Below are 14,721 nucleotides of genomic sequence, written 5' to 3'. Positions count from 1 at the left end.
AGGCAGAGAAACGAGCCAGTGGAAAATCTCTGAAGCAAGAACTTGCCTGACATATTTCAAGAACAGCAAAGGGCCAGTATGACTAGAGGAGAGTAAGGAGAGAAAAGCAGTCAGTCTGGGAATAACGGGCCCAGAGGATACAGCCATTTCTAGGACCTCAGCTTTTCATTTTGATTGAGATGAGAAGTCAAGGGAGGATTTTCATCCCAGGAGTGACATAAAATGACTTATTTGTAATGTAATAACCTGCTGTATTAAGAATGAACTGAAGTAAATCGAGGAGGCTTTTGCAATAATATGAGCAAGACATGAAGGTGACTTGAATCAGAGATGTAGCAGTGGAAATGGTGATCAGTGACTGGATTCTGTATATGTTTTAAGGGCATAAACAGAAATGTGAGATATTATCAGATGTAGAGTGAAAGAACTCTAGGAATCAAAAATGATACCAAGGCTGATCAAAAGAATTCAGTTGCTATGTATTGAAATGAGGAAAGCTGAAAAGAAAGATTTGGTGGGGCCAAAATAAGGAATTTAGTTTACTATGTACAGTCTGAGAATTCTAAATGACTTCTGCTCATCAGCAAATGGATGGTCATCTAAAGCTATGAAACTGGATGAGGTCACCAGGGGAGTAACTGCGAACAGAAAAGAAGTCCAAATTCCAAATCCTGGAGAATTCCCAATTTAGAAGTTGGAGAAATGAGAAAGAATCAGCAAAAGAGATTGAAAATAGCAGCTAAAGGTTGGAGGAAAAACTAGGTGAGTGTAGTGTCTGAAAGCCAAATAAAGAGTGTTCAATGCTGCCATGTCAAGTAAGAAGAGGACTGAGAAGTGACCAGCATGCCGTTAGTAACAAGGGCAATTTTGATGAAGTGCAGGGCTTGCAGAAACAGAATTCAGACAGTCCAGACAACTCTTTCAGAGAGCTCAGTTGTAAATTGAAAGCCACAGGGCAGTAACTGAGAGGATAATTGGGAACAAGAAGTTTTTTTAATATGGGAGAAAAAACAGTATTATTTGTATGTTGATGGAAAAGATCCAGTAGTGATCTACTAGAAAAATTAATGATGCAGAAGGGAGTACTTTAATATTTTCTGAAAGTTAGAATCACAGTATCTCAAACATTAATAATAAAGTAAAAAAATATATTTAACAGTTGCAAAACTAAATATAAATGTTGAACAAACCAATGAATAACATACTTTTTAACAACTGCCCTGCCCAACACTTAATTAAATGTGCATTTGCTTTGTCTTTATACAATATACTTGCTTTAGATAAATGGTATCTTCAAAAGCAAAGATCATATTCTTATAGTAATTTTAATATTTTATCAATAGATCTATGTGGTTGCTACATTATACATTCACAAAGAATAGAATCTACTTTTATATTCACATAGTTCTTTGAAATAGACCAGTAAGTTCGCGTTTTGCTCATACACTTTGAACTCCAGAATTTAGAAAGCTGAACTATTAGCTGAATACCTAGTATGAAAAACAAAGATTATTTTACCTAATCAACTTTACTAGAATTATACAAATACATGCCCAACTTCAAAAATATTGATCCACAAGCAATATATCCTCTGGTAGAATAATACATGTATTTGGGAGTTTAAAAACTGAACTATTTTAAACCAAGGGTTGGCCAAAAAAAACCCCACAAAAACGAAAAGAAAAACACAAGGGCCAGACAGTAAATATCTTAGGCTTTGAAGGCCACATATGGCCTCTGTTGGATATTATTCTTCTTTCTTACAATCCTAATCTCTTACAACTTTTGTTTTGTTTTGTTGTACAATTTTAAAATGTGAAAACAGTTCCTAGCTTGTGGGCCATATAAAAACAGGCCAAGCTATGTGTCGATACCTGCTTTAAACGGTTGTATAAGAGATTAAACATGATCCAGGTGAGTCATATTTCAAGATTAAAGCTGGACATTTATTCAAAATATTTTATATTCTGTAGAAAGGAGATATGTTTGTACAAAAGTAAAAAGAAATTTCTTGATATAGCATACTCAGAAAAATGCCTGTATCTAAAAAAGCCACTGTCTTTTCACTGAAAGCCACAGACTTCATAAAAAAGCCACTATCTCTAGTTATATAACTCAATTTATACACTTTTCAAGATTATCTCTTAAATATTATACCAGTAAACAGTAAGAGAAAGGGAAAGCATTGTAATATTTAAATATATTTTTATTTCTCTATTTTTATTCCCTATATTAAAATATATATACACAAAGGAGTTAGATTTAAAATATTTTAAGTCAGGAGGACAAGAGCTGTTTTAATTTCTTTTGGATTGTCAGATCCTATAAGACTCTGCGAAAAGCAATGGACTCTTTCTCCGGAAAAGATATATATCCAAATATCTTGTCTTAATTTCAGGAAGACCCAGACTCCTTGAAGCTAACCCATAGATCCCAAATGAAGATTCTCTGAACTTAAAAAGCACAATCACTTTGTTCCTTCAGGTAATTTCACACAGGGTTTCTATAAAGATAAAATTTTTAAAAAATCTAAATAATTACCACATGATAACAAGTAAAACTATACGTAGAGATAATCTAAAAATCAAGATAATATTCCATGCTCTTATATCTGGTGACTTGAGTAATTCAAAGCTGCTTACAACACAGTCAAACCTAATGAAACCTTTCTCCGCAAACCAGGTTGTGTTTTTGCTGCAGTCTGGCCCATTTCTCACTGTGCCCTACATGTGCTGTATTTTTTTTTTTCCCTGTACTCGTTCTCATGATGTAACTCTTGTACACGGTGTTCTTGCCACACTTATCCAAGTCCTACCCATCCATCAAGACCCAAACTAAATTCCACTACTTCCATCATTTCTTCTCTGAAATCATGTCCCATAATTTCTTTTCCCTGGATTCACAACTTTTTCAGCACTATTCAGTTAATCCTTTAATGATTTGATTATCACAATGTTTTTCTATGTTCTGAGTCTCGCAACTACAGCAAAAGGCAGAACTACTTCCTTGCATCTTCACCTTAGGCTATAACATTATTACAAATATAAGATTTATCTCACAAGTATATGTTAAATAAATGAACAAATGGCTTCTGAAAGTACTGGTCTGATTTCACTATGTCAATGTTGCTTATAGGCAAAAATTATGAGGAAAACAACTCTTCATGAATGAAATCAAATATTTAATTTTAAAAACTGTACTATCTAATAAGTAACAGAACCCAAAGCTGAGAAAACTCTATTAACTGAAAGTCACCATCATGATTGCTCAGTTTTTTTTCATGGACATGATAAATTGCCTTGACTTTAAATTTTGTGGTCTAAATATAGCCCTGAATCATAAGTTATTGTTGTAAACTGGATAAAATGCTGAATCTATTTAGTATTCCACTACATCCTAGGCATTTGTTTTATTCAGTGCTATGTCTATCATTCTTCTCCCCATAAAATTCCCCAAGGGCACAACCACTCCCAGGCAGCACTGTAAAGTAGGCAAAGTTCCTTGTTCAGTTCCAATCCCATCCCTTTGGTACCTTTAAAAGGAGATGCTGCTCTCTGACAACCAGAGTTCTCTGTGTGGAACCCTGTCTAGGCTTGAGAGCTCAGGCTGCAGGGTTTACACCTCACTGTTATCTTTCTTTCCTTTTTTCTACCAAAATTTAATGAACATTTTAGTCACTAAGATCTTGGCAAGTATCTACGTTAACTGTCTCACATAAATAAAGACACTTTAAAGTATGGTTATTGTGCTCATTAGAGGAAAGATTATAATGCCAGAACCAATTTTTAAAGTATGAAAGCATGACAGTGCCTTTTATATATATCATGTATATAGGAAGGCAACTCTGCTGGCATATAAAGTTAGCACTACTTTAGGGAAAGCACACTTTATATGAATACAAATATGTGACAAAAATACTCCTAGAAACATTTAGAAAAAGAGTATCTGGCGAGATTTCGAGGTGAAGAATAGACAAGGAGAAGACAAAATTTATAACTTTCTATACATAAACAATTTTTAAAACTGGTATTAACAAAGTCATCACATTCATTTAGTTAATAAAGTTAGGTGTATTAAAGCAGACCTGTGCAATGTTTCACAGGTCCTTCAACTGTATTGGATATTGGATTAATTATGGTCCTCTATCACTAAAACTCAAACAACATTCCTCTCTAGTGTTTGGATTAATGAAGGGAACCACCATGCACTTCTACCCAATCTCTGTATTCCTTATCCCCTCATCTAATTGATCCCAGGTCCTATAAATTCTAACTCCTGAATCTCTCTCTAATACGCCCACTTCTCTCCATCCTCACTGTCACCACACTCGCTCAAACCCCATTATCTCACTCCCAGACTTATCTGAGGCTTTTCACATCTTTCTATCCTTCATAGGGTAGATGTGGCAATATTAGAAAATGCAAATCTTGTGGTATATTCATATGATAGAACAGTATACAGCCATAAGAACGATCAGCAACCACACTCAATAATATGGATGAATCTCATAATCACAATGTCATGTCTGGCTTCTTTCATTCAAATGAGCATCTACTGTATGTTCCCACAAGAGGCGATACCATCTATGCACAGGTAAGTCAGGCGAGAGGTCTCCTTAGTAGCGGGTGGGGGGCGGGTCAAAACTGACTGGAAGGAAAGATGACAGGGAACTTTTGGGATAGTTATGATGTTCTGTTTCTTCATCTGGGTGATGGTCCCATAGGTGTATTCAGTTTGTGAAAAATCATGGAGCTATACACTTATTATATGCTCACATTTTTAGATCTACACTAGGCTTCAAAAAAAAGTTTTAGAAAAAGTACAAATATGATGTTCAATGTCTTCCCACTGCTCTTAAGTTAAAGCCCAAAGGCCAAATATCTAATAATGACTTGAAAGACATTTTACCACGGAGTCTCATCTTTCCCTCTCTCCATAAGTCTTTTGTCTTGATTTTTTCTTTCTTCCTTTAGGGCTTTTATATATGCTTATTCTGCCTTCCCATTTTGTTTGACTAACTTCTAACAAGGCCTCATGTTCACTTAAGTTTTCATTTTTGCAAGGAAGTCTTCTCTGATCCCCAGGTGAGGTTAGCAATCCCCTCTATCTTCCTTTGCACCACTCTACCATACATCTTTATTAGACTGCAAATTCTGTGAAGGCAGGGAATGTGTTTTATTTACCACTTTTTTGCATAGCTCTCTATAAATGTGATGACTGAATAAATTTTTTTATTTCCCATACAAGAACAGTTTGTAAACAGTTTCAAAGTCTATGTTTTGCAGTATAGGCAGTAAAATTGCTAAAAGAATTTTTGATACATGAACTTAAAGAGTAAAATGTTGACTTGTTTATGTAAAAGAAAAGATGTCATGCATGTAGGTGCCCAGAAAGAAGTCACTTTTAATAGTTTTTATTTGAAATTTTATTTGAAAAGTTCTATTTTAAACAACTCTGAAATAAAATTCATTGCAAGTTTCTACTTTTCTACATTCAGATGTTTTTTAATCTGCCAAGAAAACCAAGGCTCCAAGGTCAACTGTTTTGGTTTGAATGTAAGGAGAACATTTAACATCTTTCTACCTCAACTTTAAAAAAGTATAAATATTTGCAAATGTTTCTAAGAAGAATTTAAGCTTTTCTATTTTAAATTCAAAATAATTTGATGAAAAGTAGAATTATAACTTTTTTGTTTTAATTATCCAGGAACCTACTGAGTGGCATCCATCAACAGTTCTTCCTGGATAAAAAACCAAACTCTGGCATACTTAAAAGGTTACCTGCTATAATAGCAGGAGAGCATGAGTGATAATCAACTTGAGTGATAATGCCCAAAAGAAGAAAAAAAACCTGTGATCTGTTTTGGAAATCAAAGCCATTTTCTATAATGAGTTTTATACTATACATTTTAGAGTCTAAGTATAATTAAATTTAAATTAAAAATATAGCATCATCTCAATCTTCTATTCCTTTAGGGAAATAATTGCTTTTTGTATTTCATTTCCTTAAATTTAATTTTATTCTAATATTCATGGTATAAATATTAAATCTTGAATTAGCCAGACTTTACTGGCTAATACAGGAAGAGAAAAAAAAATATTTATTTTGAGAAAGAAGTTATAGTTTTCTTAATTAATATGGAACTTGCTTACTTACCATTTCTAAACTATTACTGTAATATTAAAAGCATCTTATGGTAAAAAAGAATGACCTTAAAATACTCTATCACTGAAAGACAACTTGTCTACTATACAGTCTACTATAGAATTTCTTTAACTATGATTCAGAACCAATAGGAGTTCCAACAATGTTCAGTGTGATGTTTATGAAGATAATTAACTACTTTAATACTCTGGAAATAACAAAAATAACATTATTCACTTATTTTCTTGGGTGTAAGTTAATCTTTTTGGAGGTAAAATTTGAAAAGAGAAAAATAGGATGTAAATTATGATAATTCATTTTTCTTTAATCCATCTTCAAGAATTTATTAGATACTTTCTACTTTATTGAGGGGCCATTTTTCTTTTTAATATAACAACTAGCAAAGATTCCAGTCAAGGGTAGAAAAGAAGAAACTATTAGCAAATTAACTGCTCCCATTTAGGCTGGTATTCTCGAATTTAATTATTACAAGTTAAAACTTCTTCCTTCTAAAAATAAGTACAATGGTTTTTAGAAATAAACTTTAGTTTTTACAAGTATTAAATTTCCAATGAATAAAGGCAAGTAACATATTTTTTGAAACAGTTTCTTTATCAGTAAAGTTATGACATTAGATCAGCAGTTATTTAACAAATCTTTTTTTACAAAACTCTTCAAGAACAAGATAAAAATTACGGACACTCTTCCTAGCAAAAAATACATACAATATTTGATAATAATTTCAAGGGATTCACAGACCCTCTGAAGCTCATCAAAATATAACTGAGTAAAAAGGAAACAGAGTATATTTAAAATACTTTGTAGCTTTAAATTTTGGTTTCAGAAATAAGTTTAAAGCCTTTAAACAAAAGGAAGTCTTGAAAATAAAAGTGAAAACCCAAACAATCCATGAATTTACTCACTGCGGTTAAAGATGTTAGCTTAGAAAGCTTGAACACTTTATCTATATATAGATGTAGGTGTTAATTTGACAAAATAATTCATACCTTAGACATTAGAAGTTAGGCAAAATAAGATTCTTATATAAACCTGGGATATTTCTAGACATGGAAACGTGATATTCACAGCTTTCAAGTGACAATAAGTTGTCTCCTCCCAACCTCACCACCACCACCAGGTTCAATTCCTTCTTAGAGTGAGGAAGAAAAATTTATGTAATGTAGGCTATATTTGAGATTTTTTAAAAGTGACTATATGGGGGGAAGGGAAATACTTTCAGATCCTTAAATTTCTTATTTAAAAATAATTGTTGGGTCACTGCCAAAAAAACAAAAAAAAAAAAACCAACAAAAAAACAACAAAAAAAAATGACTTACCTGTAATTCTTGTTCTCTGAAGGAAATGCAATAATTATAAACATATCCACACTCTTGGGTACATTCTCCTAAGCATGAATGGATTTGGAATGCACCATGGCTTACACTGATCTGCTAAACTGCCAAACCACACTGGCAGTTGGATCTACCTACCTAGCTGGTAATGAAGCAGAGCTGTCACCTATAGTCATTCATCTGGTGAAGGCAAGTGTTCCTCGAGAGGGAGTGTGGAGCTGGTGGAATTACTGTCCTTAGAGAACACGAATTATAAATGGTCTCTCCTCTAGAGCTTAAGGGGCACAAAATCACTACTAAAGAAGCTGTTAAATGCTTCAAAATGCGACTTAAAATTCGAACATTAAAAAATGTTAAAGAATATGAATGGAAAGTTGCTCCTCTGTAAAAGAAGCCCTTAAGGGAATGAGAGCTACTGGTATAAGAACTATTTTTTGACCGGGTCAGAATCCAATGGTCAACACCATAGCGGAGAAGTACAAGTACTTAAATACTTGTAAGGTAAGCCTTACCTTGGCATATAGCAATCTAATATTTTGTGATAATGCTTACCAACTTGAGAGTTAAGTGACAGCTGCAGCAGTGGTAACCAATGGTACAAAATAATGTGAAATAGCCAGGAAACTGCTGAGATTATCACCAAGTATGAATTGGTTTCCATAAGATGTGATACTAGTAACGTGCTGTTAGACAATACATATTTTATAAACTCATCAGTTTATAAAATTAGTTACTCATCAAGTAACTCATCAGTTTATAAAATTTCATGAACCTTTTAGCTTAGTGTAATAATTTAGATGTAAAATGTTTAATCTGTAAGAACTGAGTCCCTGTCCTATCGGCCTCTCTTCTGTCTTAAACATCTTCAAAAATTAGGAAGAAATGGGCTATAAATAATTTCTGGATTACATACTAATTTTCAGAGGGTTATTAAAATCCTCTGCAAAGGAAGAGATTCTCTATCCTCTAGTCTCAGAATTTTCTAGGCAGCCTGATGATGTCTTCTACTCAGTTAAACCAGGGTTGCCAGACAAAATACAGACACCCAGTTAAATGTGAATTTCAGATAAATAATTTTTTTATAAGTATGCCCCAAAGATAGCATGAGACATAATTAAACTAAACAATTACTTGTTATATAATTGAAATTCAAATTAAACTGGGCATCCTGTTTTTGTTGGATTGACTGACTGATCGATGGACTGATTTGATTGTCTTCTGCTAAATCTGGAGACTAAACCAGGGATGTTCACAGGGTTACCCAAGAGACTTCAATATGGATGATGCTAAAATGGGAGCTACACTCTTGTTCAAGATCTGCACTGTCTAATATGATAGTTAGCCACATGTGGCTATGAACACTTGAAATGTGGCTAGTTAGTCTAATACAAAATGTCTGTAAAGTGTAAAATATACATCAAATTTTGCATGCTTAGTATGAAAAAAAGTAAAACATCTCATAATTTTTATACTGATTACGTGTTGAAATATTTTAGATGGTAGGTTAAATAAAATGTAATTAAAATTAATTTTGCCTGTTTCTTTTTACTATTTTAATGTGGCTATTAAAAAATCCCTTTAATTACTTATGTAGTTTGTATGTGTGGCTTCCATTACATTTTTGCTGGACAATATTGGCCTAGATGGCTTCAAGGCGAGAGTTGGGCTAGAATTTCTTTCTTATTCCTTCTCTAAAAAAAAAAAATAATCAATATTGGTAAACACAGGGCTGCCTCTCTCACTTCCCCCTCTAGCTATTAAGAGTAGGTAGGAAACGTAATCATACTATGGAAACTAAATTTCTAGTAAAGGCTGTTTCCATGGATTGGCTATTTTCTTTTAAAAACAAACACTAGTATGCACATGTTGTGTGATTAAATATGTCGATGTATATGTAAAGGTAAGATATTCTCCTAAATTCTAGTTTCAACGGGAGACTCCCTCAGTGCCATTATGTTGGGGTTTCACTCCTATATATTATCAAAATCATAAAATAGTTTATTTTGTTGCCTAATAAGTTATTTATAAGAATTGTTGGGAAAGCATCTTATTTTTGATACTCCAGACTTCAGTGGTCCCTATTTATATATTCATGCTTCATAACAGATTTGAAATTAGAGCACTAGTTCTAGAATAGTGAAATAAATTTTTCTTTTTATCAAATATATTGCCAATACTATCCTAAGACAAATTTTTTAAAGGGGAGGCTTTTTAGATTAAAATAATTCAGTTATAATAAAGCCTTAATTTAGATAGGAAATAATAATGTTTATTCTTATGTTCCACTTTACGTTTTCAGTAGGTTTAGCTTTCGATTCAATTTTTTTTCTCAACTGGCCCAAAAATGAGGCATTCATTTATTTTGCTCCATGCTATTACAGAGGTTAAAAATATATAACATGCTCTCACAAATAAAATTTTTTAAAAATTATGTAGAAAAATTATCTCTAAATATCCAGCAAGCTCTATTTCTTCACTAACATAACTTATGTCATACATACTTTGAAGATTTAAATCTTCTGAAGGTGCTTGTAGTTCTAACTCCTCAAATATTAACCTACAAAAAAGTAAATTGGTTCTCAAGGTTTTTTTCAAAAAAAGTTGTATTTTTTTCTTATTCTAGCAGCAAAGAGTTTTTTTCTTCCTTAATATCTTTTATTACACAGATATTAGAAGAACAATTGTTTTTAAAAGACAATAAAATTTATCATAAACAAAGACAGGGCCTACCAGATAAAAATCAAATTTAACTGTTCATAAAAAGTTCACATTTTGTAGAACTAGTTTCCAAAATCGCTTGTATGGATTTAATTTCTTCATCAGTATTTCAGCACTTTAAGTCTACACTGTCAATTCTATAGTATCCTGGTGATTATAATCTGAAACATCTTATTAGACATTTAGTCTCTTAGTGGCACCCAAAGTTATTCTTATCTAATACTAACCTACTTTTAATATTGATGATTTTCAAAATCAACATGTTCCTGTTCTTCTTCATAATCAATGAATAACCAAATGACAATTTAAGTTAAGATTGTTATTTTGCGAGTTGTCAATAAATTGTAAAAAGAACAATAAGGTTTTCTGATGTTAATTATTAATTTACTGAAATATTAATTTATTTATTCTTTATAAAGTTACCCTGCTGGAACCAATTTATACATTCTCCATTTCCTGAAGACAGGAAAAAGTTACGATAGGAAAAAAACTGGTGATTTTGAGTGATTTTTTCAATTAGGATCTGATATAAGAAATTTTATGATCATATACCTAATACAGATTGAGATGGCCTTTGCTTCCATACTTTCTGAAGCTTAATACGGATTTAAAAATGGTTTGAGAGACTTTTTTGAAATAAAAATAAGAGACAGCTTTTAAAAGATCATGAAAAGCAAGACTGCAAAGCTACTTATATCAATTTAATCTAGTAAGTCACAAGATCGCTTAAATGCTGTCACTGTTTCAAAATTTTTTAATGCAAATCTCAAGATCTCCAAGAAGTTCTTGATGAGGGATAAACCACAGCAATTAGTGAACTAATTTAAGATACACAATGAACTGAAAGACAAGTTTTACTATAATTGAGAATTTTTAAAAAACAGAACAAATACAACCATACATCTCTAGGACATGCTTCACTTGTAAACAATGAAAACCATCTCTTGACAGATGTGTATGATGTTCTGCCCACAAGCAGCTGCCTAGGCCCCCTTCTGTGAGAAAGTCTGATGGCCTCAAATCCTCAATGGAGCATTCCAAAGCCAGTCCTGCATTAGGAGTTTGGGCGCATGAGTGTGCACTCACTACACAGTGCTTACCTTTAGAGAACAAGGTGGCTGACACAAACTGATCAAGTTCTCACACCCCACACCTCCAAGAACACTGAAAAAGATCTGCAGATCTTTCTTGGTGCAGGAGGGACCTCTTTTTAATCTTCTTGTGGTGGAAGTTTAAGATTTTCCTGAAGGAGGAGAGAAGAGTAAAAGATTATACTGAGATTAAACCATTTAGTTCAAGTTTATCTATCCATATTACAAAAAGGAGTTGCTGAAGAAAATAAATTAGATAAAATCATGGGTATTCTAAGAATCACATTCCCTTCTTTCAAAAAAAAGTATCTTCTCTATATAATATTGCATCTTTCAAATATTACTTCTTAAACTCAAAACCTAAAGTGACTAGTTCAACTTCTACCCTAGCACTGAACTATCGGTTGGAAAGTTGAGAAAAAATGAAAAATTTTTGGGTTGCCAAATGACCATAGTTATAAATTTCATTTTTTAAAAAATAAAGCTAAACTCATTAAAAAGCAATGAGTTAAAGAGAGCTAGAAGAAATTTTGTCCTGCCTTTATATATCTCTATATTTTCAAATAATGACATGCATTTCTTGATAACTAACAGAAAAGTAGCCTGTTTAATTGTGTTAAATGCCACAGAATCATATATGAGGTAATCCACCAGAATGAAAACTCCCTGAGGAAATGGGTTTGGGGTGTGTTTTTTTAACGATCATTATCTAAAGAGCCTCAAATAAATTCGTGGCACATAGTAAGCACTAAAATATGTGACAAAGAATATTAACCGATTAGTCAATATTCTCAAGGTCGAAACTCACATAAAATAAAACAATTAGAAGTCTACAAATTTTCTGAGGGGTTTGAAAATGTGTTATATAAAAATGTTACTATATCAACCTTTAATCACATATTAAATAACAATATAATTTTAAAATTCTATGTCATAAAATATTTATGAGAAAATGCTATAAATATATTCTTATATATGACTACTTTAAGATGAGGAAATCACAAACTGTATCTTAAAAATGTCACCAAATATCAAATATAAGAGTAAGAATATTAAGATACATAAAAACTAACATGCCTTCTTAATACTTTAATATTATTTTTCATCTTTTGAAGAGGTTTACATAAACCAAATGATAATATAGTTATCTAAATCTATAATTCTGCCTAAAGTAAATGATTACCATAATATTAAACTGAAATCAGAAGATACCATTCTATCAGTATGACTTTCATATTTAAAGTAGTTTTTTAAATCATAAAAAACAATTTAACAAGAAATGCTGAATAGTATTCATTTAGTTTTTTTGTAACTTATAGACTATTACTAAAAACAGAAATTCATTTCCTTCAAGTGTTTTCCAACTCTTTCCAAACTTAATAAATTAGGGGAAAAAGAAGAAATGATGAATTCAGTAACAGATAAATCAATAATAATTGTTAAAGGACTGAATATGTATATGAATTTTTAATCCAAAATGCAAAGCCATTAGAATCAGAACTGTTACGAAGTACTAGACTCCATCTGACTTCAAATTCCACAAAGCAGAATCAGTCCTCAAAACAAACCGGGCACTGCATATGCTGCATTTCACTTCAAGGTATAGAAAACTAATGTATAGCCAAAAATATATTAAGAAAACAGGTAGTGAGTTAAGGATTTATGCTTATCCCTTTATCATTAAAATAATGCTTTAGTTGACACATTATGCCTTGATTACAGGTTAAAAGCTTTCCACATTTCACAAATAATTCAATTTACTATCTTGTATCAGGGAATCAGGGGTAAAATATGAAAAAAAGGAAGAGATTTTAAAACAAAACTTAAGCTCACTTAAAACAAATTTCCTACTTGGGACATCTTGCCAGACTTTGAAACTGACTTTGGGGGTAAGGGATGAAAATAGTTACAAAGAAACTTAAATGCAACAATATGACAAAAAGATCTTAAAAGGGGTAAAGGAAAACACAAAATTGGAAATTTTGCTAAAAGGAAAAGATTCTGAGAGCTGGTTTAATCCTCCGTGCCCAGGAGGGTGAAAAGAGGAAACAAGTTCCCCAGAGAGAAGCACTGACTGGGAACTCCTTTAAAATCCTTACTCACATTGCTGGGTAATGGACCTTGTGCCTCAGTTCCACCAGCAGGAGGGATGAAGTCTAAATTTATCACATTCAGAGATTTAGTGTTCAATTTTCAATTTCACTTGCAAGTACTTTTCAATTTCACTTGCAAGTACAGATTATCAAGCTATACTAACACCAAATTTGTTTCTTAGAAAACTTCCTTAAACTGCCTTTTTTTTTTTTGACCAATGTTTCTCATACTGTCTGTAGTGAAGGACTCTTTATTTCTATTGTAGGCCCCAACTCATGGAAGACTACTGCTCATACTACGCAGAACTCTAAGTAGCTTTTAAATAACCAGACCAGTCTCTCCCTCAGTAAGATAGGTGATTTCCTTGGATGACACAGAAATAACACCTTGCTATAAAAGTTTCTAAATAAGTACTGAAACTGAGAGTGAGCATTTAGTCACGGTGTCATGGACTGATATAACCAGCACTAGTTCAATGACCATACTTTATGAAATGCTGATCTAGGTTACAAGTACCAGGTCCCATGGTACTGTTCCTTACACCTTTTTACTGCATCCAATTTCCAGTTTTAATTCATTAGTAACCTCAGAAATTATCAACTAATAAATTATCCATGACTTGCTCCAGTTCTTTCCTGTAGCACTGTATGATAGAACTTTCTGCTCTGTCCAAACGGTGAACATTAGCCATAAGTGGCTATTGAGCACTTGAAATGTGGCTACTATGACTAAGGGACTAATTTTTTTTTAAATGGGAGAAAAGGTAATTTAATATGTGTATATGAGAAAATCAATATGCTCAGATCATAAAACGAGGCTCAAAGAGATGACTGAATCAGGCGGCTTTTTATACCTTTTAGACAAACAATACATTTTAAAGAAATTGACAGGAGAAAGAAAATTCGTGCTCATTAGAAAGGAAACTAAGCTAGGTTTGGGTATTCATTAGTGAGAAATCTAAGTTTGGGCCTGGGTAGTAAATTAGTAAGAACATTGGTAAGGCTTGTTTATACAAGCTTTCTACTCTGAGTTCTTTCAGATCTTGTAACAAATTTGTCTCTCAGCCCTCTGAGAGACGAAATTTTAAACTTTACTTAATTCAAATTTAAATTGCCATATCCAGCTAGGGGTCATCATATTGAATGGCACAGTGCTAGAGTGCTACATTATTTTCACTTGACCTTTTAATTAGTGTTTTAAAAAAATCACCCACTTCCTTCAATGCTAATATAAATATTGTCAATGCCACTTTCCATATGTACATATAGGTATTTACATACTTGTAATCACAGTACATAAATTTACTAATTTATTTTCACTTA

The 14,721-nt window shown here is 32.5% G+C and overlaps 1 long non-coding RNA gene across 3 annotated transcripts in view; it reads right to left on the bottom strand.

Annotated features, from left to right (window-relative positions):
• Positions 1-14,721, bottom strand: part of LOC112472842 — a 31,707-nt gene that overhangs the window by 4,881 nt on the left and 12,105 nt on the right. For 2 of the 3 annotated variants that reach the window (XR_003043785.1, XR_003043784.1), the window contains exon 2: positions 11,315-11,457. This is a non-coding gene — a long non-coding RNA (uncharacterized LOC112472842). Of the gene's footprint in view, positions 1-9,799; positions 10,054-11,314; positions 11,458-14,721 lie in introns of those variants that run through there. The other variant, XR_003043786.1, reaches the window with a different exon arrangement.

This window comes from Pteropus alecto, unplaced genomic scaffold (genome assembly GCF_000325575.1).
Source record: "Pteropus alecto unplaced genomic scaffold, ASM32557v1 scaffold269, whole genome shotgun sequence".
In the NCBI taxonomy this organism is placed as follows: domain Eukaryota; kingdom Metazoa; phylum Chordata; class Mammalia; order Chiroptera; family Pteropodidae; genus Pteropus; species Pteropus alecto.
This window is presented reverse-complemented; position numbering and strand designations above follow the sequence as displayed.